This window comes from Trichosurus vulpecula, chromosome 3 (genome assembly GCF_011100635.1).
Source record: "Trichosurus vulpecula isolate mTriVul1 chromosome 3, mTriVul1.pri, whole genome shotgun sequence".
Taxonomy (NCBI): Eukaryota; Metazoa; Chordata; class Mammalia; order Diprotodontia; family Phalangeridae; genus Trichosurus; species Trichosurus vulpecula.
The window spans coordinates 232,589,673-232,614,358 of NC_050575.1; positions in this window are offsets into that span (position 1 = coordinate 232,589,673).

The following is a 24,686-nucleotide window of genomic DNA, read 5'->3' on the forward strand; positions in this document are numbered from 1 at the left end:
GTTTCCTACCTGCATGCCTCCATGCAAACTTTCCCCTATGCCAGGAATACACTTTTTCCTCATCTCATCTGGACTAAAACAAGTCTCCTATCTGGTTTTCTGACAGTTGTTCTCTACAATCTGTACTACACAGCTGCCTAATCTGACCATTCCTCACCTTTTCACAATACTACTCAAGAAACTTCAATAGTTGCCAGTTGCCTTTAGGGCAAAATACAAACTCTTCTAGGTTGGTGAAGTCCATAGCATGCTGGATTGGAAACAGGAAGATTCAACTTCCTGAGTTCAAATCCAGTCTCAGACACTTACTAGCCATGTGACCCTGGGCAGGCCACTTAACTCTGCCTCAGTTCCTCATCTGTAAAACCAGAGAAGGAAATGGCAAAAACTCCAGTATCTTTGCCAAGAAAATCCCAAATGGGGTCATGAAGAGTTGAAACAACTGAACAACAAACAAACTCCTCTGTTTAGCACTTAAAGACTTCAGGCTTTGACTTGTCTTTCTGGTCTGATTACGGTTTACTTCCCTTCAGTCACTCTATTCTCTAGCCAAAGGTGCTTACTTACTCTACCTCCAGTACAACATTCCAAAACCTGTTCCATACCTTTGCATAGCTGAACTCCGGTCTGAATGTTGTCCCTCCTGACCTCAGCCCCTTTGGCATTCCTGGCTCCCTTCAGGGTTCATCTTAAATGCCATCCTCTTCAGGAGGCCTTTTCTGACTTCCTCAGATGTTAGGGCTTGTAGCCTGTATTTACTTACCTGTGAACATGTTGTATCCCTCTGGTAGAATGGAAGCACTTGGAGAACAGGGACTGTTTCACTTTGGCTTTTGTGTCCCCAGCACCTAGCCCAGTGCTAGCCCAGTTGACTGATCTCTGCTTGTCAAAATCCTCTTCTTCCTCTCAGGCTTTGTTTTCTCTCACTTAAAGGTTCACAGATTTTCCCAGCTATGGGAGTGCAACAAAGTGTTCCAAGGCAGCATTCATCTGTGAAGTCCTGCTTCTTCTTTCTCCTTCACCTTTGCACCAAGCCTCCCCACCCTTTGAAAGTTTTCTCTTCCTCTTTTTCTCCTAAATCATTTCTCTTAATCTTTCCATTGCTCCCATGGTACTCTACCTTGTATGGCGAGGTCCCAATCAGTACAAATAAGGAATCTTCTGAAGTGGTCACATTATTTGAGTTCACAGTGCATTCTATTGAGCTGGTACCAATGACCATATTTTACATAATGGTCACTGAATAGTGTGAATTCAAATACGTACGAATACTTCATTTTCTCACTAAGATACATATGTAATTGCTTCTCTTGTATAATATAATTACCCTCCTTCCTACCCCTAACCCAGGAGGATGATCCCTTTTAAATAGCATTTTATTTTTTCCAATTACACGTAAAGACAATTTTAACATTCATTTCTTAAATAAAATTTTCAGTTCCAAATTTTTTTCCTTCCCTCCCTCACTTCCCTCCTCCCTAAGATGGTAAGCAATTTCATATAGGTTATATATGTACAATCCTATAACATGTATTTCTATATTAGTCATGTTGTATAAGAAAAAACAGAACAAAACTACAAAAAATAAAAGAAAAATAGTATGTTTCGATCTACATTCAGACTCCTTCAGTTCTTTCTCGGGATGTAGATAGCATTTCCCATCATGAATCTTTTGGAATTGAAAAGGATGGTCTCTTGCATGCAATAGAAGCTTCTTGAATGTTTGCTGAATTGAACTGAATTGAATTGTCATCTAATTTTTTTTCTTGTAGGGGATTTTTGAAGGTAGGCAAAGGTCAAGTAAAATGGGCCATGAGTACCAGGGACTGAATAGTGGGTTCTTCCTCCCTTTATTTTTTTGCAGGGAGTGGGGAAGGAGGCAATTGGGCTTAAGTGACTTGCCCAAGGTCACACAGTTAGGTTTCTAAGGCTAAATATGAACTCATGTCCTCCTGACTCCAGGGCTAATGCTCTATCCACTGCACCACCTAGCTATCCCCCCCTTTATATCTTCAAGAAAAGGATGTGTTGTAGAAGAGGGTTTCTGTTCAGATATGGGTTAGACTAGATGGACTCAGGTCCTTTCAGCTGTGAGATGTTGAGATTCTGTGTTTCTTCCTTTGATTGGCTTTGCTCCCAGTTCCTCTGACGCACTACTTTGGGCCTTAGCTCTGATTCTGTTCTCCCTCTTTGCTAGCCATCCTCTCCAATGGCTGCATTGTTGTTAAACCACCTCGTAAACTGACAAGAAATTAATAAGAACTTATTCTGTTCCAGGTTATCTGATAGACGCTGAGTAAACGATGACAAATAAAATGATGCCTGACTTCAGGGAGCTTACAGTCTAACAAGGGGAAACAACATGTACATATGTAAATATATTCAAACTAGATACAAGATAATTTGGGGGAGGAAGGCATTAGCCCCTGGAGTAATCAGGAAAGGCTTCATGAAGAAGGCTGTGCTTGATCTGAGCCTTGTAGAAAGTTAGGGATTTTAAGAAACACAGGTGAGGAGGGACCCAGGGCACAGCCTGGGCAAAGACATGTAGACAGGAGATGGAGTACTGTGTGTGAGGAACTACAATAAGGCCAGTTTGGCTGGACTATACTGGACTTTTGTACTCTCCTTTGATCTATTTTTGAGACAATTGGACTGTTCTTCCACCCCAAGGGAGGCTATAGACAAAAGCCTGTCAAAGATTACCAGAGTAATGGCTAAACGAGTGAGGGGCTTTTCTCAGCAATACAAGGTTTAAAGACAGCTCCAAAGGACTCATGGTGGAGAGAGCCATCTACATCAGAGAAAGAACTATGGAGTCTGAATGCAGATTGAGGCCAACTATTTGCTCTCTTTTTTTTTCCTCTTCTTTTCTGGTTTTGTGTTTTTTTGGTTTTGTTTCTTCTTTCTCATGATTCATTCCATTGGTCATAATTCTTCTTTACAACTTGACTATTGTATAAATAAGTTAAATGCAAAGTTATATGTAGAAGATATATCAGATTCCATGCTGTCTTGAGGTTGAGGATGGGAGGTGGGGAAGAAAATCTGGAACTCAAAATCATGTGGAACTGAGTATTGTAAACTAAAAATAAAAAAATCTTAATTTAATAAATAAATAAATAAATGAGTGAGGGGGAAGGTTAGAAACAGAGCCATCACTAGTGTATAAACTTTATAATTCTTGGTGTAAAAATAACATAAGAAATTATTAAGACCAGTTAGTAGAAGATACGGTGTTTCACAGAGAGATATTATTAACAATGTTCCCAGGCTGGTCACTTCCTAGCTTAATTAATTAGTCTTGTTAACTATGTGCTAAGCTCAGTTGTTTCTAAAGGAATGCATGTTTTAAATTTTAGTGCCCTTTAAGTCTCTGCACACTTGGGCAAAGTCCTCATCACCTCACCCCAGTTTTGACAGGACAGAAACGGGAGGTAGCTTGTTGTAACAAAATGACATTAGTTATTCTAGGAAAAATAACCAAGAAGCAGGCGCCAGAATCACAGAGCATGCATAAGATCTGGAATCAGAGGTCAGCAATGCAGCTGTCAGAGCTGGCTTATACCATATCAGTAACAAATTCAACAGGCTCAGGAGCAGCAGGGGCCTAGTCATGAGCCTCTGGTACAAATAGATGCTGAAAACTGAGCTGAAGGCAAGTTCCTCCAAAAACCTTTGTTTCTGAAGACTAATTCCCTAGGATTGCACCTCCCTGTTCATCTCCCTCCACCTTCCTATTTTAAGACTTGGCCACTATCTATACCTTAGTCTTTATTCATAGATTTGCTCTATTTTCATCTTGCTGTGGTCCCCCTGCATCCTTCCCACCCTCATGACCCCAATATCCACACACTCAGATTGTCTTGCTGCTTATTAAAGTACCAAGTTTTGTATCGTGTCTTTCCCTAACTGCAACAAGTCTGACCCCATGCCCTGGTGCCCCGGGCAGTAGTCAGGATCTGAGGGCAAAACAAATGTGGTCAAACGTCAGACAAGAATTCAAGAAACCAGGTGTCCCAAACCCTTTTGAACTTACAAAGATGTGTGCTTCCAATTTCACCCACTCAAGCCAGGGGTTGTTCCATTGATTTTTTTCAGGCTGTGTTTTGAGGTTGATCCTATCTCCTAGTTCTTTTCCGTGAGCTTCAGCTATGGACAGTTTCTTCTTAATAGTATTTTCCATCTGGGAAAGAGTTGTTTTTTAGGGCAGTAACATTTTCTTGCCCTCCCCTTGATCAACTGGTCCACAAGTTATTTTGTACTTCCCTACTGGGAGATTCTCCTCAGCCCCAGGGGCCAAGCTTTTGATAAGAAAGGGCTGGATAGTCCTGGCTAGCTCATAAATTTTGGTGCCATCTCTATTTATTCATTCATTTGTTCATTAATTCATTCATCCATTTATTTAGTTAGCTGTAGACTTATCTATCTATCTATCTATCTATCTATCTATCTATCCATCTATATATCTATTGCTCTTCCTCATTCCGGGCTTGGGCCTTTTATTCAGAAACCTCACTTATGATGAATATTCTATAAACTTCATAACTTTCATCTCTAAAGGCTAATATAGGCTAGTAGTAGCTATTTGCTCAATAACTATGAAATTGCTTTGGGGGTTTGGGGTTTCTCAATTTTTAAGTATAAGTCTTTTCTGTTCTCCCATTAAGATAAGTGGGTGAAGAAAAAAGAACAGATAAAAGCTAAGTCCAAGAGTCAAGGTCATTGTCCCTTATCTGTTCTCCATTCCTGGCCTCGTTATAGACATTTGGCAAACACTCAAAAGTTTGAAAGGGGCTTTCCCCCACATCTGTATAGCTGAATAGGGGCAATGAGCCAGAGAAGCAAAAACAGCTCCAAGTGTATCCAGGCCTCTAGAATCAGGAAGAAGCCTCTGCCACTAGGGTTATATTCTGGGAGCTAATCAGCAATTTAATTGTTAAGCATAGGCCTGCATTTAGTGGCCAAATTGAAATAGTTCCCCTCCTAAGGCCTCAGGAACACTCTACTTTTGTTTACTGTGTGTGGACGAGTGAACAACAAAAATAGCTATTTGATTTTTAAAAGTTTGTTGCACAAGGGATGAATATAAGTCTTCACAGAGGACTGTTTAGTTTGGGGGAGACATCTGTGAACAGTGACCAGAGGTAGTTAAGTGGTCTTATGGATAGAATACTAGACTCGGAAGCAAGAAGCCCTCAGACCCTCATCAAGTCACATAACCTCTCCAGGTCTCAGTTTCCTCCTCTATGATGGATTTGATGGTCACCAATGTCCCTTCCACGTCTAAATCTATGACTGCATTAATACTACTGAAAGGGTTGTGGATGCTCTGGGTGAGATCAAATGAGATCATAGTTGTAAGGCACTTAGTTCAATGCCTGGCACATATTAGGTGCTTAAATAAATGCTTGTTCCCTTTCCCTGCAGAATATGGAATCAGGTGTTTCCGTAGGAAGAGAGTACACCTGCCATCCTGTCTCATTCATAGCTTCCAGGGAGTGTGGTTCCTCTGGTAAGAGGCCCAGCATCAGGAGTCAGCCTAGTTACTGGAGACTAATAAAGGAATTCCCTGTGTTCTCTCAGCAAAGTGCTAGGTGAAGGGGTGGGGAATCTTCGGCCTGAGGAAACATCCTCAGAGGCCGAAGGTTCCCTACCCCTGTAGGCTGACTATATACCTCCATGGAAGAAAGTGCCCCTTCAGGCATTGGTTCACATCCTTCAGTCTCATCAGGTAGATTGGCAAACTCATTTAAATGATCAGAGTTTTTTCCTGATCAACCTCACCCAATTACCCAATTGTTTCCTTAACACCTAGAACATAGCAGTCACTTACTAAATATTTATTGAATTCAATTGACAAACAAATGTTATCTGGGATCCACTTTTCAGCACCCCTGCTCTGACTTAAATCTTTACCATTGCCTGCTGCCCCTGAGACTCAATCCTGGCAAAATCGAGCTAGGGAATTTTATTGAGGCAAGCATTAATTTTTTATGGGCTAAGAGTAGCCCTGGCCCTGGTTCCATTTCCTTATCCTAACAATAACTTTGTAGATTGCAGTTTTGGGCATGCCAAACACAGGTTCTCCTTTCAGGTAGATCCAACACACATGTCCTTCTTGTCCATAGTTATTGCAAAGGAACATACAACTCCTCATGTAAATGTTCTTCTGGTACCATTACTGGAGCTGAATTCCTTAACACCTAAACATGAACTTCCTTAATTCTCAAGGAAAGAGGAAAGTGAATTGTAATATAAAAAACAGCTGTGGTTGTTCAATCATTTGAGTTGTGTCAGACTCGGTTGGGGTTTTCTTGGCAGAAATACTAGAGTAATCTGCCATTTCCTTCTCCAGCTCATTTTATAGTTGAAGAGACTGAGGCAAACAAGGTTAAGTGACTTGACCAGGGTCACACAGATAATAAGTGCCTGAGGCCAAATTCCACTTTGAACCCTAAAAGTGGATAGCTGCCTAAAAGCAGCTGACATGACTCAAATTTGTTTGGTGAAGTAATAATAAGAGGCCACCAAAGATGTTTGTGTGGAGGGAGGAGGAACATCATCTAATTTGTGTTTTAGGGATGTTGGTTTGGCAGCTGTGTGGAAGATGGGTTGAAGAGAGGAGGGTGCAGAAGTAGGAAGACCAATTAGGAGGCTAATAAATCCTTTGGTATCACAAAGTCAAAGATGGAGTGGACGCTTCCTCCGAAAGTTCCCATCGTTTCCATTCCAGCAACAAGTTCCTCTCCGTCAATAAGAATGAAATCCAAAACAGAATTTCCCCTTTTTGGTTCCTCTGCCTTGCCCTTGTTTTGGTCATTTTCATCTTTATTTTGCAAGTTTTGTTGGTGCCTTTTTTTTTTTTGCACCATGAATATTCACCGATCAATGTGTAACCATTTTGTCATTGCATGAGCAAACCATGAGCCATGAACGTCTTTACAATTTTTGAGCTTTAGGCCTTGGTTACCATAGCAAAATGCATTATCTGTATTATTATTATATCATAACACAGCAGTGCCAACCATTTACAACCTTGACTGTAGATGTTAGTGAGAAGATGGACACCATGGCATCGGTATGTTCACAGCAAGCAATGTTTCTGAAGTTTCAACTTTGATTGGGATAGATTCCAGTCTCTTTACAGTGTTAACTTCGACCATCTATAGCTTTACCCAGAAGCTTTATAGGAGGAGAGAAGGCAATGCTGATAAAAAAAAATCATAGGCGATCTTTACAACCCATTGTTAAAGAATCCTCAGCCGCATGGACAGACCTTGAGAGGCATGATTTCAGAGAATCCCTGGTACCCAAGGAGTAGAAGAAATGTAGCACTAGGGCTGGAGTATTTTCAGTGCAAGAGTGGGATGTAGGACATACCCAGGAGTAGAATAAAATAACTAAGGTGGATTACTATAAAATGCCATGAATTCAGATTGTCCTAGATTGTTCAACACTATACCTCATCTGGCATTTCACCATGAAACATCCATCAGTCCCTGCGGCCTTTCCCCCCAGAACATCCTTTTGCTACACTAGTCCCTTTCTCTAAATGGTGAGTTCTTCTTGGGGTCTCCATTTTGGGGAGGGGTCCAGGCTGGTCAACTTTCATTCCCCTTCTGACTCAACTTTTGGGACTTTAACACCATGCAAATTCCCTTTTTTTCCTCCTCCCTCCCATCCCCTTTCTAGTTCCTTTTTGGGTGTTGTCTTCCTCCATTAGATTGTAAGCTCCTGGAGGGCAGAGACTGTCTTTCTGATTGTATATATATCCCTAGAACTCAGAACAGTGCCTGGCATATGGTAAGCACTTAATCAATGCTTGTTGCTTTCTCTGGATTGTCTGCTCAGCTGTTGGTGGTTCTCTGTGTTAGACCTGCATGCCAGCTGATGACAATGGCAGAGAAAGATAAGGAGAAGACTGAGCAGAATTTTACCAATATGAGTATGTGCCATAAGGGACTTCTGGGGGCAGCTGTCACTTTTTAATGACCCACAAGGAAAGTGGTAGGTGACAGACCAAGTAATTGCCAAGCAATGAGGATGGCCTCATTATGTTTGAAGATAAGACACTGGAAGGACAAGAGAGACAGATGATGAGGTTAGATTGGCTAGAGGCTGCTATCCTAAAGCTGTTGCTTGACAAATGTCACTTATGCTGAGCATCTGCCAAATATGTGGGTCACATAACATCTCAACAAGGAGTCAAATGGAAGCACTAATTTACTTAGTCATATTCAAAGAGTTCTTATGAACATTGCCCCACTGGCAACCTCAAGTTCAGTTTCCTTCTCAGAGAAACCCAGACCAGTGAGTAGTGCTAAATGGAAGGACTCTAGGACCAGGGGAATAAAATGATGTTGATTTGGGAGTGCTTTATGTTATCTGTTTGTAGGGTCCTGTGAATCTTTTGTGACTTACACAATTTCTGTGGGATGATAGAAAAGATATTTTCTACTTCATAAAAGTTATTTTAAACAGAAGACATTTCTAGAGTTCAGTGATAATTAATGGACATTTGTGGGGGAAAAACCTTCCTCTCATTGTAAAGTCCCTCAATTATTTTACCCATGGATAGATTGCTGGAAGGAATATACAAACATGAGGGCAGAAGGGAAGTTCAGAAACAACAATTATCATTTTCTGTGAGCTGAGAAGAACTGTAGGAAGCATGGACTATAGGTAGAGAATGGCAAAAGGAATCTTAATATGGAACAGCAACTGGTGACTGCCAAGAGCTGTTGGAGGAATCCAACATAGCACACTAGCATGAAGGACCACCCGATATTCTCTAAGGGCGCCACATCCAGAACAAGACTGTAAGTGACCAAGACTAGTTATAGTCTTCTGAGGGAAGGGTTATTCACTGGTGGGTATTGCTATTTTCTATAATTTCTGGTATGAATCCTATTTGTTTCTCTTAATTTCCAAATAAACCTGTCCATGTTTTAAGCCTTATGAACCTGTGTGCTTGTAAGGGGAGATGGTGAATGTGGGATTAGAGTAGAGGCTGTGTTTTTAGATTTTCACATCCTCAGATTATCTGAAGGGGCAATGACCCAGAGTAGGGAGAAGTTAACCAAAGTGTATTTCTGCCCTTCTTTAAAGAGGAAACTTTGGACACAATGGTTGTATAAGGAAAAACTTTGACAGTCAGGGCTGTTCAAAAGTAGAATGGGGTTCCTCAGGATATAGCGGATGTCCTTGTTATTGGATTCTTCAAGCAGAGGCTAGATGACCACTTTCTAGGGTTACTGTAGAAAGAATTCCTGATTAGGTAAGAAAGACCTATAGCAGATATCCTTTGATGTAACTTCCAACCCTAATATTTTGTGATTGTTAGAAAAGACTTCTGGAAGACATGTAGTATTTCTTCTAAAGATAAATTGGACATAAACTTAGGAAGAGAAGGAAATCCAATTTCTTTTAAAACTTTTTTTTTGGGAGGTGGGGAGAGGGCCAGAGTGGAAACTCCCTCCACTGATGCAGACACCTAACTCCTCCTCAAGTATATGTCCCAGGGGTGGGGAACCTGTGGCCTCAAGGCCACATGTGGTCCTCCAGATCTTCAGGTGTGGCCCTTTGACTGATTCCAAACTTCACAGAACAAATCCCTTTAATAAAAAGATTTGTTCTGTAAAACTTGGACTCAGTCAAAGAGCTGCACTTCAGGACATAGAGGGCCATATGTGACCTCAAGGTGACAGGTTGCCCCCCTCTCACTCTAGAGCATTGAGGTTAATAGAGCTATCTATCCATGATAACACAGCTATTATCTATCTAGGGAATTCCATTTCTAAAAAACTTTAAAAGACATCCTAGAAAAGCTTCTTTGCCACCACCACTCTCTTTTTTTAAAGGTCTAGGATATATTTCTCCCTCCCCCTTCTTGCCCAGTGGGGAGCAAAGGACAGGAGAATGCATTGACTCAATGAGGTCAGGCTTTTTTTTTGGGCACATCACTCTTGTGGTAGCTAAATTAAAATGCCTGATAGCTAGAAAAATGAACCACATTCTTTATGTGTGCTCCCCATCGAAGCACATCTGTTGATTTCTATTTTTTTTCTTTTTAAAGGGCACATATGAGTCATCCTCTGGGAACAAAGAGACTTCAGTTTCAAACTTCCATAGGAATACAGTATAAATAGTTTGCAATCACATGATTTTTTTTAATCTGAAAGAATTCACCTTAGAGATGCCCTTAAACACCTCGAGGCAGCTGTTCCCTTTTGACAGCTGGATTCCAAATGTAAATGTTATTTGCGAGGAGTTGTCATAATTATTTGTGTACAGATATAAGGGCAGATAGCTGTATCCAGACACTTCTACTACTTTCATTTCTACCAGGGATGTGTGCTAATTCAAATAAATTTGATTTATTGTTATACTTTAATAACTAAAAAGTTAAGGTAGCTTAACTTAGGTAGCTTCATGTGGTGGAAAGACCTATGGGCAAGGAACTAGTTGTCCTGTGTTCTAGTCTCAAATTCACTGTGTGACCTTGGGCAAATTGCCCTCACCTCTCTGAGCCCTAGATTTCTCCTCCATAAAATGAGATGATTTCTGCCTCCCCTTCCAACCCTACACCTCAGGATCATTAACTGCATCTTCTAAGAGAAACACATGGTGAGCTGGAGGGGGGGATCATGGATCCCAAATTACTGGGTGTCTTCTCTCAGTTTTCTTTTCAGAGTACAAGTCAGAGATTAAAGTTCCTGAGCAAAGTCCTTACTTGAGGACAGGGACTGTAATTGCTTTTTTTTTGTGTTTATGTCCCCAGCCCTGGGCTTGTCACATAGTGGACGCTCAATATATGCTTTGTTTGGGGTGAAGGAGTCATTTACTTGTAGCAGGGATGCCATGCAGTAAGTTGGGGAGGGTCCTGGGGGCTACCTTCCCCTTCTTCCAGGTCAATCTAGAGAACATGGAAGAGCAATAGGGTTGCTGTTTTGGCCAGTTTCATTTGTCCATTTCAGTTCTGGGCACAGAGAGTGGTGTCCCCCACCACGAGATCTAGCCATGGGGATCTTGGAACCTAACATTTCAGGCTAGATGTTGCAAATGGCCCAGCCCTAAGAAGCCAATTTCCTGGGACACAAAGTCGAGAGGCAGGGTGGGGGAACAGAGTTGCTTTGGACTTGGAATCTGGTGAAACTAATGCTATGTAGGAACTGAGCTAAACTGTGAACCTAATGCCCCTCCCCTCCTCAGAGACCAAGATTGTATAAAGCGTGATGATGTCTCTGAAGCATGCTGGAAAATGTTTGTATGTTTGTTCTTGATATACCTTTGAAGTGATTTTTCCTCTATAAATGCTAATATGACTATTGGGTGGTTAAATTGAACTGGGGTGCTTGGACCCCTAAAATCGGGTATGCGAAATGGATGGGAGATTGAGTCAATAGGAGAGACAAGAGACACGCCTACCCTACTAAGGGTAAAGGAGAATCCTGAGTGAGGAGTGAAATGTAATACACTTGACTTTCAAACAGTAAGACCCAGACAATCTCTGTTACATTGTACACTGTGTACTTATGTGGGAGTTGGGGACCCCACTATTTATATAAGGGGAAACCTAGACATGAGATAATCTTTTAAAGAGATTTTCCCCAAAGTAAAATTCTAAAGGTGGACGTGAGGCTATGAAAGAGAGAAAGATCACATCAGGCAATCAATCCCTAGGATGAGACATGGAGCCCAGAATCTTGGTGGACGTGTTGGGGTGGTACCCTGAGTCTTGTACCAAGGATTACAGTGGGAATCGTAGTCCCTTTAGCTACCAATGATTTCCCTAGTGGTCTTTCCTGAACTCTAGGGTTGGAGGCACAAATGAAAGGAGTAGGAGGGGAGTTTTTCTACTGAGTACTCAGGGTATTGATTTTCTTAGGAAGGGATCTTACTGATTGACTTTCCTTTTCCCAACCTAATCTGTAGATCTTCATGGCTCAAAGAGAGTCAACGCAATACAGACATGGATTAGAAACCCTGCTCATGGAGCTGTCGCTGTGTAACTCTTGAGAAACCATTTCATTGGCCTCAGTTTCCTCACCTGTGAAATGGGAGAGCTGGACTAGATGATTTTTAATATCTCACATTAACATAACACTTCACCAGTTTTGTGAAGTGCTGTGCCTACAACAAACCTCTGAAGAAGGCAGTGTTCAATATCACTATTCTCGTTTTACAAATGAGAAAATTGAGGCTTAGAAAGGTTAAACGAGTTCCCACTGTCATGTAGCTTTCTGAAAATGAGAGGATTGGATAAGATAATTTCTATGGTTCCTTCTATCTCTAACATTCCATGATTTTATGCCCTTAATCTCAACACCAACATCAGAGCAAGGATTTAAACTCAGATATTGGGATGTCAAATGTAGTGCTGTTTCTCCTATGTCACAATGGAACTCCCCAAACCACTTTGCCCTGGTCCCTTCAAACTCTGTGATTGTATTTTACCGCCTACCAGAGCTGCTTTAAAGATTTAAGGAGGAACTGGGAAACATTTGGGGTGGGCCTTCTATCACTTTACCATATTGATCACGCATCATATTGAAGATAAGAAAATTCACTTCTATACAATTTATTTTGAAGTAAAACTAAATAAGCTTTTTGGCTTGCAAACATTTCAGTAACATCTGTGCAGTTAAGACTGAAGCCTGCCCTTTTCAGGACTCATTACGTTAAATTTATGTGATAACTTTGGGATTTATTTTTCTACTGTAAATTTTCAATGAGCTTTATTTTTAAAGAAGAACATTATGGGGTTAGTATTTGGATTGATCTTCAAAGCTGCTTCTGGCTTAGGAAACATTACTTAAACTTTAGGTTTAAATCAGCTGATTGCAAATGAGATTCAGTCATTCCAATCTGCCAGGTACTGATTTACTTGGGTAATTTTATCTGTCTTTTATGTTAAGGATCTCTGCTGTTCAGGCCTGGGGTAACCTCTCTGTTTGCCCGTAAGGCCAAGTATCTCTGCATAGGCCCAGATAGTCAGTGGCCACATTAGACCCTCAATTAATGTTTACCACTGCTCATGACAATGATGTCTTTTTCAATCAACAAATGTTTATGAAATTCCCTGTTATCTACGAGGAACTATGCTGGGGGCTCTCTTTATTAAATCTTGTGTGATGGATGATTCTTTCTTATCAAAAACTGTCTAAAAGCCTTTCTTTCTTCTTTTATCATTGATGTTTGTTTCTTATGAATAAAATTCAAAGTCCTTGGGCTGGTTTTCAAAGCTCTCCATCACTTTGCCTCAACTTCCCTTTCCAGTCTCATTTCACAAGAAGCCCTCTCACATACCCTGCATGCCCACATATCTGTGACTTCCCTCAATTCACCATTCCTTGAACTTATCTACCCTTGCCTACCTTAGGCTTTATCCATGCCATTCCCTAGCTTACAATGCTTTCTTCCCATCTTCATCTCTGACTATGTAAATCCAACTATCCTTTAAGCTCCACTCCAAAGGTTATCTCCTCCATAAATCTTCCCTGATCTCTGCCCATTTGTTCAGCTGAACCTTCTTGAAGCACTCTGTACCTCTTGTACCATTTACATCATAGAATATAGTATAATAATTATGTATGTAAATGTCTTTCCCTTTGTGGAACTCCAATAGAAAGGCTACAGAGGTTCCATGGAAGAATTAGCTAGGTCAGGGGCAATACTGAAAGCTATATGCTTTTTTATTTGGCACATTTAAGGGAAGCTCCTAGGACTTAATTAAAAATACCCAAGGAAACACAAAGGGAGAGAGAAGGAACAATGAAAGGTATTAAGGCAGTTTGCTGATCTCTCACCCCCACCAACACCTTGAGGCCAAGACTGGCACCTACCACATAAGACTGGGAAAGGGAGGAGATATAAGGAGTGTCTTACTAGGGAGCCTCATCTACAGCAGGAGGAAGGCATCTACTACGTTACTGCAAGAACCTGACACTAGGTAGAAGCTCAAACTTTAACCATAACTCCAATGTTTATATACTAATAGAAAGAGAAAGAAAGTTGATAAACAGAAACCAAAAGCCTTGTTCTGAAAATGTAACAAGAAACTAAAGCACTGTTTGTTCAGAAACTTGTACCTTTTAGGGTTTTGAGATCCCGAAGATTTTGTGTTCTATCCTGTCTTGTCAATACTACAAAAAGGTCTTTATTTCCTTGGGATAAGCAATTTCTGTTCAGATCCATAACATTTTACATTCAAATGTTCAGTTAGAAATGATTGTCTTGATTACTCTTGAGAATAAACAAAGGCTGCCTGGTCTGTTACTAAACAGTTTTTAGAACTACCTGAGGATACTATGCTAGTCTGAGGACTCCTCTCGTAATTCCATGAACTATAATAATTAGGTGACCCTCATGGATCTGAGCCCCACACCCACACCACAGAGAGTGCTTTTTCTTTTGACAAATGGGAGGAACCATTTAACTTTGTATACCTCATAGCACCTACTGTGTTAAATGCTTTGTACCTGATGAGACTTTATTAAATGTTTGTCAAATTGAATTGTTTGACATCTCTCGAGTGCCCATAACATTCTATGTACTTTCTTGACTACTAGTTTATTCTGTCTCCCTAATCTGGGATTTGATCAGAGATTTTGTTGTTGTTTTCTATTCTTTTCAGTGGGTCTGACTCTTCGTGACCCCATTTGGGGTTTTCTTGGCAAAGATATTGGAGTGGTTTGCTATTTCCTTCTCCAGCTCATTTTACCAATGAGGAAACTGAGGCAAACAGGGTTAAGTGACTTGCCCAGGGTCACGCAGCTAATACGTGTCTGATGCCTGATTTGAACTCAGGTCCTCCTGACTCCAGGGCTATCCACTGCACCATCTAGCTGCCTCTTATTCAGTGTAGGAGACTTTATTTGAGAAAATCCCCTTTGCCAGTGCAGATCAGCAATGTACTGTCTTAGAGAGTCGTCTGGGGACACTGAGAGGTTTAAATGATTTGCTCCGATTCAAACAGAATCAGCTTAGGTGGTAAATAGAGCATTGGATCTGGAGCCATGGAGGTTTGAGTTCAAATTCAGCCTCAGGCACTTATTAGCAGTGTGATCCTAGACTAGTCACTTAATCTGAGACTGGTCCTCTATCCATGCTAACTTCTCATCGAGTAGTATGATATTAAAAAGAAACAAGAAATAATATGCTAACCTCTATGGAATTCTTCCCTAGAAAAAAATGAGATGTTTCTTTACTGCTTGTTCTATTGTGACTGGATAATCAGCTTTCAAATTGTACTTAGACTAGAGATTCTATATCTGGGGCCCTGGGGCCTGGTAAATTTCAGGTGGTCTGTGAACTTAGATGGGAAAAATTACATCTTTATTTTCACTACCCTTTTACTGAAATTTAGCATTTCCTTCCATTTTTTGTTGTTCATTCATTTCAGTCTTGTTTGATGCTTGGCGACCGCATCTGAGGTTTTCTTGGCAGAGATACCAGAGTGGTTTGCCATTTCCTTCTCTGGCCCATTTTACAGGTGAAGAAATTGAGGAAACAAGGTTAAGTGACTTGCCCAGGGTCGAAGTGTTAGTAAGTGTCTGAGGCCTGATTTGAACTCAGGTCTTCCTGACTCTAGCCTAGCTATCTACTGTGCCACTTGGTACCTCTTTTGTTATGAATTTTTAAAGAAACACCATTATTCTAAGAAGAGGTCCATAGGCTTTACCAGATTGCCAAGGGGTTCATGATTCAAAAAAAAGGCTAAGAACCCCTGACTTAGATTAATAGGATCTTCTTGGATTTGAGCTAATTGGCTTCTTTTTCATTGCTCAAGTTAATCCTTTCAAGGCTTGGGAGTAGGGAATGGTGGTGGTGATGGGGGTAACAATATAAATATTTCCAGTAGGTTTTTTTTTTTGGCAAATAATAGGCCATTTGCTTCATCCTACCATTATGAAATCATAGCATAGTTGTCAGTATTAGGTAGGTTAAAAGAGTTTGGAAAGCACTGAATTATATGACTGTTCTGAACACTTCTCTATGGGGCAGGTGAAGTCCTTACCTTTAGAATAGCCCCTCACTCTCCACAAAAAGGGTTACTGTAAGGCCACCCCCTTGAGAAAAGAGTAAACAATAATAAATTTCTTAAAATAACAAGCTGACCAGGCAGATCTTGACACCCAGGCAGTTAACTTAAATGAGGCTCAACTATGAGTGGGTTTGCTCCAGTTAAACCTTTGAAAATGGATTTATTAAGCCTTGGGAATGGGCCAAGACAGCACTCTCCCTAGTTGAAACTGAACATTTAAATCACAAGCACTTCCCTAATATGCTAATCCCACTTAGCCCTGATTCTTTCTAGTTTCAAAATGCCTTGAGTTCACTAATTGTTCACTCCTTATAGGATCCCTGTGTATGACTCTTTATTTAATAGATGAAAATAGAAAAGCAGAGCAGCCACTCAAACAGATGCCTCATTGTGACATGGAGGTGACGGTAAGTTCTTGACCCTGGATTCTCAAAGGCCATACCCAAAGAGCACAAGATCTTGCAAATTCTACTGCAAAGCAAAGGCTTCAAGTACAAGCCTGGTGATGGACTCCCAGTAATCTGAGGACCATTCTAGATAGCGTCAGACGCCCAATCACACACTATCAGAGGTATGAGCCACTAGGGTCTTGTTTTGAATAAAGCAAAACTCTTTAAGGTAGCTACTAATGGATCAATGAGCAAACAAGCATTTATCATTAAGTACCTACTGTGCTAGGTGCTAGGATGAGGTGTAAATAGGTTTTGCTCTCTATTACTAGAGTGAAAACCCCTATGAACTCGTGGAGGCATTGAAGAAGGAAATAGGAGGCAGAGGTAACCGGACTTAAGAAAAAAGCAGAAGCAAAAGTGAAAACTCAGAGTTCCTAATCTTTTTTTTTTAAGTGCTTTGAAATTCCTGGGCATTGCTGTTGGTGAAGTCATGAAAAGATCCAACCATTCTGGAGAGCAGTTTGGAACTATGGCCAAAGGGCTATAAAACTGTGCATACCCTTTATCAGTGTCACTAGTAGGTCTGTCACCCAAAAAGATCAGAGAAGAAGGAAAAGGACCTAAATGCACAAAAATATCTATAGCAACCCTTTGTGCAGTGTCAAAGAATTGGAAATTGAGGGGATGTCCATCAATTGGGGAATGGCTGAACAAGCAGAGAGAAATTAAAGCAGGTGAAATGCAACAAGAAACAAGTTAGAGAGGAGCCATCCAGCTCAGGTTCCGCTGGGGTCTCTTTGGATGGGGTCACTGTCCAGATAGCTTTGAGCTGTTATTGAAGGCCTTACTTTGGTGGGGGACTCAAGAGATTTGAACTTTGCTTGCACGTCTTCTTCATGAAATGAGGAGGCTACCAAAGTTCTCACAGCAAATCACTTAACCTCTTCATGCTCTACAACTCTCTTGAATTGTAGAGAAGGCACCCATCTGCATTGGTAGAGGAAGTTTCCGATCACAGGTACAAGTTCCCATCCCTTGAAATTCCTAAGTGAATACTAACATCCATGAGATTTGGAAGGCAACCTGGCAGAGTGGATAGAGTGCTAGAAGTAGTGTCAGGAAGGCCTGGGTGCAAATCCTGGCTCTAATGCTCACAACCTCCATGACCACGGGCAAATTTCTCTGAGATTCCATTTCCTTATCTGTAAAATGGGAATGAAAATGAAGTTGTTGTGACTTTCAAATGAAAAGTTTTATGTAAAGTGCTCTACAGACTTTAAAACAGTGCCTAAGTGTCAATTACTGTTACTTGAACTTCGTTCATAATTATGACCTCTTTTCAAGCAAAGGGAGATGGGCCCAATCCTAGAGCAGTAGTGATATGCGTAATGGGAACTTTTGTTTTCCTAAATCTGATTCATGAAATTAGGGAAGACTGTTTGACGTTCCTCAGATAGAAGCCAAAGAGGAGCCAAAGGGGTTTAATTATTTGTTAGCACCCCTACCTAACTGATGAAGGAAATACTTCCCTGACTCCGAGTCTTCTTGGTTATCTTGGCGATATGTAAATTTTACATCTCAACCAGCCTATTTATAAACCCTCTAATTATGTTTTCATCTGTAAACTGACTTAGTTTACCTATAGGGTCTATTTAACTAGGTTTATTTATGTGTGAGATTATCAATCTGTTTAACTAAGTTCTCTCAACTTTTATGACATTGAAGGGAGTATGGGATTGTGGATCTATCTTATCTTTAACTTTTATGGCCTAAGAGGAAAATATAAGATTGCAATATGTAAGAGAATTACTTCTCCATCACTCTGATGTAATTTTGCCTGAAGGGCTTGTTAGAATGTTAATGATGGTTCAGGTTTTCTCTGAGGACTGAATTTATGCTTGAGTATAATAATAAAAGCTAGGTTTTTGCCTCTATACTTTCTGCATTATGGAAACTGTATTTTGGCAGCAGCTACTTACCGCATGAGCTCAGATAGGAGATATTTCTCACATAACACAAGTAAAGAAAAGGGTACTGGGGTCAGGAGAGCACCCCGTTCACATAGTGGCATTTCCACTTAGCAGCTGTGTGACTGGGGGTCAGTCACATCACCTGTCACATCGTAACACTTGCCCTGCTCACCTCCGAGGGTTGCTGTGAGTAGTAAATGCCATAGTACATGTGAGAATGTTTTGTTCAACTGAAAGGCACCACCTAAAATGTAAGTTATGGAGGAAGACTAGGACATTTTTAAAAGGACTTATTGGATGGAGCCATTTGGATTTTTAAGTGCCAACTAAACATTTATTTCCCATTTGGAGATGACTTGCTTTGATTTAGGGGTGACAGCTGCAACAAGAAAATAAAACGATGCTTACTGCATGTGTCCTTGTCTTCTCAAGTCAAAGTTTATAGAATAGACTTGAGAATGCAGCACATTCCATAGGTTGCTTGCTAATGATTATTGTCCTTTATTTTTGAAGAGGACCAAAATGACATCAGTATGTTAAAGTCAAGTTACAATGTGTCCGACTGTGGATGATCAGACCAGTACAAGCTGGGAAGGACTACTACAGACGGAGCACAAATAGTCCATGTGAATATTTGGGGTGGATTCTCTACATTTGCATATCTCAAGATTCTTTTGAGCTACTTCAAGTCTGCTTTGCTCAGAGAGCACAGCACCTTCTCTGATGTGGGCATGCCATGCTGGGCAGTCCTGGGCTAGTAGTGTCTCCCATGTCACATAATCAATTCCAAAGTTCTTAAGAGAGACCTTGAGAGTGTCCTTCGATTGCTTCTTCTGACCACCTCGTGAATGCTTGACCTGTGTGAATTCTCCATAAAATAGTCTTTTAGGCAAGTGTATGTTTGGCATTTGAACAATGTGGCCAGCCCATTGGAGTTGTGCTGTCTGAGGTAGAGTCTGAATGCTTGGCAGTTTAGATCGAGAAAGGACCATAGTGCCTGGTCCCTTACCCTGCCAGGTGATCTTTAGAATCTTCCTAAGACAATTCACATGGAAGTGATTCAGTTTCCTGGCATGGCACTGGTAGATTGTCCAGGTTTCACAGGCATACAACAACGAGGTCAGCACGATGGCTCTGTAAGTCTTTCAGTTTGGTAGTCAGTCTAATACCTCATTTGTAGTTGTACTAGGCAGGGCTAGATAACTTCCGTCAAATAAGCCAGGTAAATTTACATGCTAAGAAGCCTCTCCCTAGTTCAAGTTTGTGATCCTCATATCTTATCAAGGGGTGTTATGAAAGTCTTAATATGAACTTAATTTAAATCTACCTTGTTTTTCTTAGTAGAAGCATTGTGAAGGAGGGAACAGAGGGTTTAGAGTTAGGAAGACCTGAGTTCAAATCTCACCTCAACCCTTTACTAGCCACATGACCCTGGACAAATCATTTAACTTTTTTTGGCCTTCTTAGGACTTCTCTAGTTCTTATTCTTGGATTGATCTGCCATTGAATGGGGGTGGGGCAGTCCACACACCAGGAGCTCCTCACACTGACAAAATTACAGATGCTTTGTGTATGTGTGTGTGTGGTGTATGTATATGTGTGGTGGTGTATGTATGTATGTGTGTGTGTGTTTATTTTAGGGATTATGTAGCACCTTACCACTACCACCCACCCTTAACCCCTCTGGTTGAAAACTGACAAAGGGGAGTGAGGAAACCCAGGATGTCTCTGTGAAGCAGCTACTGGAGAATAAGAATTTAGGCAAGAGCCTTGGCCAACTCCACAGACCAAAGTCCTTGGGGAAAATACAAGGTGGTTCTTAAAATAATATATCTGAAAGTAGCTGTCAACACAAAAAGTGCTGAATAAAATGAACAGGATTTATATTTGCAGTGGAAACCCCAGAGGGTGCTAAGGACATTCACCTCCTCCAGACTCCTTTAAGGCACCGACAGGATAAATGAGCCATTTATCATCAATGCCAGGAATTTTCAAGGGTTCTGGGGCATTGGCTTGGAAGGAACCATTGTTTTCCCAGAGTCCTTTTTACAAGAGAAGTCTCAGTCTTATAGCAATGGAAAACAGCAGCAATTTTCTAGACAACAACCAGTACATTGCTATTATAAACTTTTAATGACAGCACAAGGAGGAAATCTAATCAGACTTAGCTTTCTCAAAGACAGCAAGCATGCACAAGCAATGTGGCATTGGGCTCATATTAGATCTACATTCCCTCTGAACCAGGAGCCTGGTTCAATGAACTGCCTATTGTATGACCAGCCAGACCCACAGGAGCAGAGATGTTAAATTCCATTCCATACAATTTTAGGGACCTTGGAAACCAGCTAGTGCAACTCCTTCACAGGCAAGGAAGCTTGGTCCCAGAGATTGCAAACTGGGGCAGATCGTTTACTTGGTGAGTTACTGGTAGAGTTGGGGCTGGAGCCTAGTTTTCCCACCTCCCAAGTGCAGGGCTCTTTTCATAACGCTCTGCTGCTTCCCTTCAATGCTCATGTTGTCAGAGCCTACAATCCATGAAGCTTGCATGCCACAAGGGAAAGGAAAATGGCTTAAGTAGAAAGTATCAGGCAGGCGGCAGATAACAATGTCTGTTGCTCTCCTCTGGTCTGGCCAATTCTCTTCATAGGATCACAAATTAAGAGCTGAAAAGAACCTCAGAAGCCACTTTGTCTAACCCTTTCATTTTACAGATGATTACACTATGGATCAGAGAGCAAGTAACTTGCCCAGGGTCAGCCAGAATTGACACCCAGATTTTGCTGACATTTGCCAACTATACCATGCTGCTTTCCCACTGTTTCTCCCTTTGGTATTTGTGTGTCTGAATCCCCAATCTGCTTGCCTTTATGGCCACAGACAAGCAAGATATGACCTATTGAACATGCACAAAACCCTTGGATGCCTCCTTTTATTGTGAAATGTCCAAGCAGGATACAGAAACAGATACAGAAGTCATCCAGATGCTAATGGCTCACTACAGTGAAGAATCTCTCCCATTCCTCTTCTTCCTTCCCCCACTTCATCTTTTACCCCAGCTCATAGAATGATGCAACCCACTTCAGAAACACAAAGCATCTTTCTGCAGTTCCTCCTTTTCTGAAAAAGATGATTAACAATATCCCTACATTTACACAAATACGGGTGAACTCCCCCAAGCAGCCCCTCTTTCCCACACTCCTTGCCATGGCTAACACATGCCTAGATGATTTACCAGACTTCTCTCAGCCTCTTGTCAGTAAGAAAACAGGGGCAGTTTTTTGCACTTTCAGATGCTGATGTAAGGTAGTAACAGTGGTGGAGAATCCTAGAAACTGTCAAGTGAAATTACTGTTGTTAATTTCAGATAAGTGAAGCATATTTCACTCTTTCCCTAAGGAATTCTACCTGTGAAGGTTTCTGCCTCTAAGGTTCCTTAGTCAGTCCTTCATGAAAACATCATAAGCTTCTTTATTCCTCTTTTTTTGGACTGGTTGATGGAGAGTAGGTTAGAGAGCTGGTGGTAACTATAGTGAGAAAAGTCATAATAATAGGGATGTGATAATAATAACTGACATTTACTTAGGGCAATTTACATTTTTAATAATTTTAAAAATTCATTTTTTCATTTGAATTCATTATATCCTTCCCACAACTGTGACATAGGTAGCACAAGTATTATTACCCTATTTCACAGATAAAAAAAACCTGAGAGACAGTCATTTGTCTAAGGTAATATATAGTATGTATATATATATGTATGTATATATATGTATGTATATATATGTGAGCTACATATATGTGCCTATTATGCAATAATAACAATAGTTTACATTTATAAGAGCACTTTTCAGTTTTCAAAGCACTTTCTTATGCATATATCAGGTCATGTCACTCCTCTGTTAGAAAAAAGAGGTTGGGCAGCTCCCCATTAATCATGTTTAGATTTATTTTCTTGGCAATCAAGGCCCTTCAAAATCTGCCTTTCTTGTGTAGCATGGACATTCTTTTCCCTCTTTGGCCTGAGGCTGGTATACCCACCCCAGCATGCACTCACAATGACAAGTTAGGAGGGTTCCCAGAGGGTATGGGTGCATAGCACTGATTCACTTTGAATTCTAAGAGTAACAGTGATGTAGGGAGAGCTATACTTCAACTGTTCACAGCTCTAAGCTCTTGAGCCCCTCTGTTGTGCTTCCCTGGTAAACGAATCAGTCATGATGACACTATTATCTCTGAACCATGAAACATTGACTAAACAAGAAGGCAAAAAGCAGGATTAATTATCACTGAATCACACTCTCTCCCTCCAATGTACACAATGTCAGTGGGGAAGAGTGGGCATAAATTTGCAGAAACCTAGAAGAGTGGGAAATTAGTAGACAAACTAATGTACTCAGGGACAACTTACAACTCTGGGCTTCAGGCTTTGATGCCCTAGCTTTCCTTGGGAACTACCATGCTGGAGGAAGCCATGCCTACTGTTGTCCTCTTTGCTCTCCTGCTGGATGAAACTGCTTTTCTTCTAGATGCTGCTCATGGGCTTCTGAAGCAGTGTTAAGCTCTTTTAGGGAAAACAGACAACTTGAGCCTGACATCTGCAGCTTTATTCAAGTCTGATCCTTTGGCTGTGCTCTGAGGAAGTGCCAGTCCTTTTAGCAAAATAGTTTCCTTAAGTCTGGAATCCACAGAACTACTACTCAGGTCTGCTTGCTGAACTGGGGGAGATTTTAAACCATGGGTGTAAGTAATGAGCAAGGGAACCTAACTTTTTCCTTTCCCCATTCAATTCTTCAAACAGCATAGTGTTCTGTTTTTTTCTCCAATCATCTTTTTTAGAGAGCAGAACTTTTCTTCAATCAGATCAGCTCCCACCAACAAGGACAAAACCCATCTTCCTTTGCTCGGCTGATCTTTGCTAGGCTTGGAACAAAGCACTCTGCTTCTTTCTCTGCTTTGCTTCAAGATGTACCACTTCTGATCCTTCTCTTCTCCGTTCCTCTTTCTCTCCTGCATTTGGATTCTGTCTCTGGTCACTGACTTGGCTTCTTTGGTTGCTGACTTCAGGTGCTGGTTGACTCCTGCCTCAAAGCAAGGTCTCTTCATGTCAAGGATCTCTCTATCCCTTAAAGTAAGAAACCAAAATTCACAGTCCTGTCACATATGTCACAAATGTGCAAATGTATGAATGTCCCACAGTTGCCCAAAAAAAATCTAATTATCAGGGCTTCTTATCTGTCACCCCCAAAGTTCATGAAACAGTCATATATGTAAGTGAGCTTCTGGGAAGCAAGACACTTCAGTCATTTTTGTTTCAGTAAGTCCTTTTTCTCTGATGTGTTGATTTGTCTCAGATCCTCTCAGTACTTTTCCTCTGAGAGGCTGCTTTCTTTCACATCCTCTCAAATCTATCTGTATTTTTCCCAAGTACTTTTCTCTTGGAGTCTTCTTTTCTCAGTTTTTTTTAATAAAAATGTCCTTTTTTGTCCCTGCTTCTTTCAGTAAATAAAAATGTTCAAGTAAGAAAGGAACACTTTTCAATAGTCCTATTTCTTATTAGTTTCTTCCCAGCAATTGTACTTCTGCTCCCATACAAAATCTGTAGTCTCCTTTCTTCATGCTGCTCCCTATACCTATAACATTCTTTCTCCAACTCTTCATCACTTGAATTCCTGTCCATCCTTTAAAGCCTAACTCTAATGCCTTTACCTCCCGGAAACCTTCTTTTTTATTGTTTAATTTTTTTTTTTTAGTTTTCGTCATTCACTTCCATAAGTTTTAAATTTTCTACCCTTCCCTCCCCAAGATGGCATGCAATCTGATATAGGCTCTACATGTACATTCCTATTAAACATACTTTCACATTTGTCATGTTGTATAGAAGAATTATAACAATAGGAGAAACCATGAGAAAGAAAACAAAACAAAATAAAAAAAGAAATGGTCTGTTTCTCTCTGCATTCAGACTCCATAGTTTTCTGGATTTCTCTGGATGTGGATGGCATTTTCCATCATGAGTCCTTTGGAATTATTTTAGGTCCTTGCATTTCTGAGAAGGGCTAAGTCTATCAAAATCAGTCATCACACGCTGTGGCTGTTACTGTGTACAGTGTTCTCCTGGTTCTGTTCACTTCACTCAGCATCAATTCATATAAGTCTTTCCAGGTTTTCCCAAAGTCCTCCTGTTCATAATTTCTTGTAGCACAGTAGTATTCCATTACATTCATATACCACAACTTGTTCAGCCATTCCCCAATTGATGGGTATCCCCTCAATTTC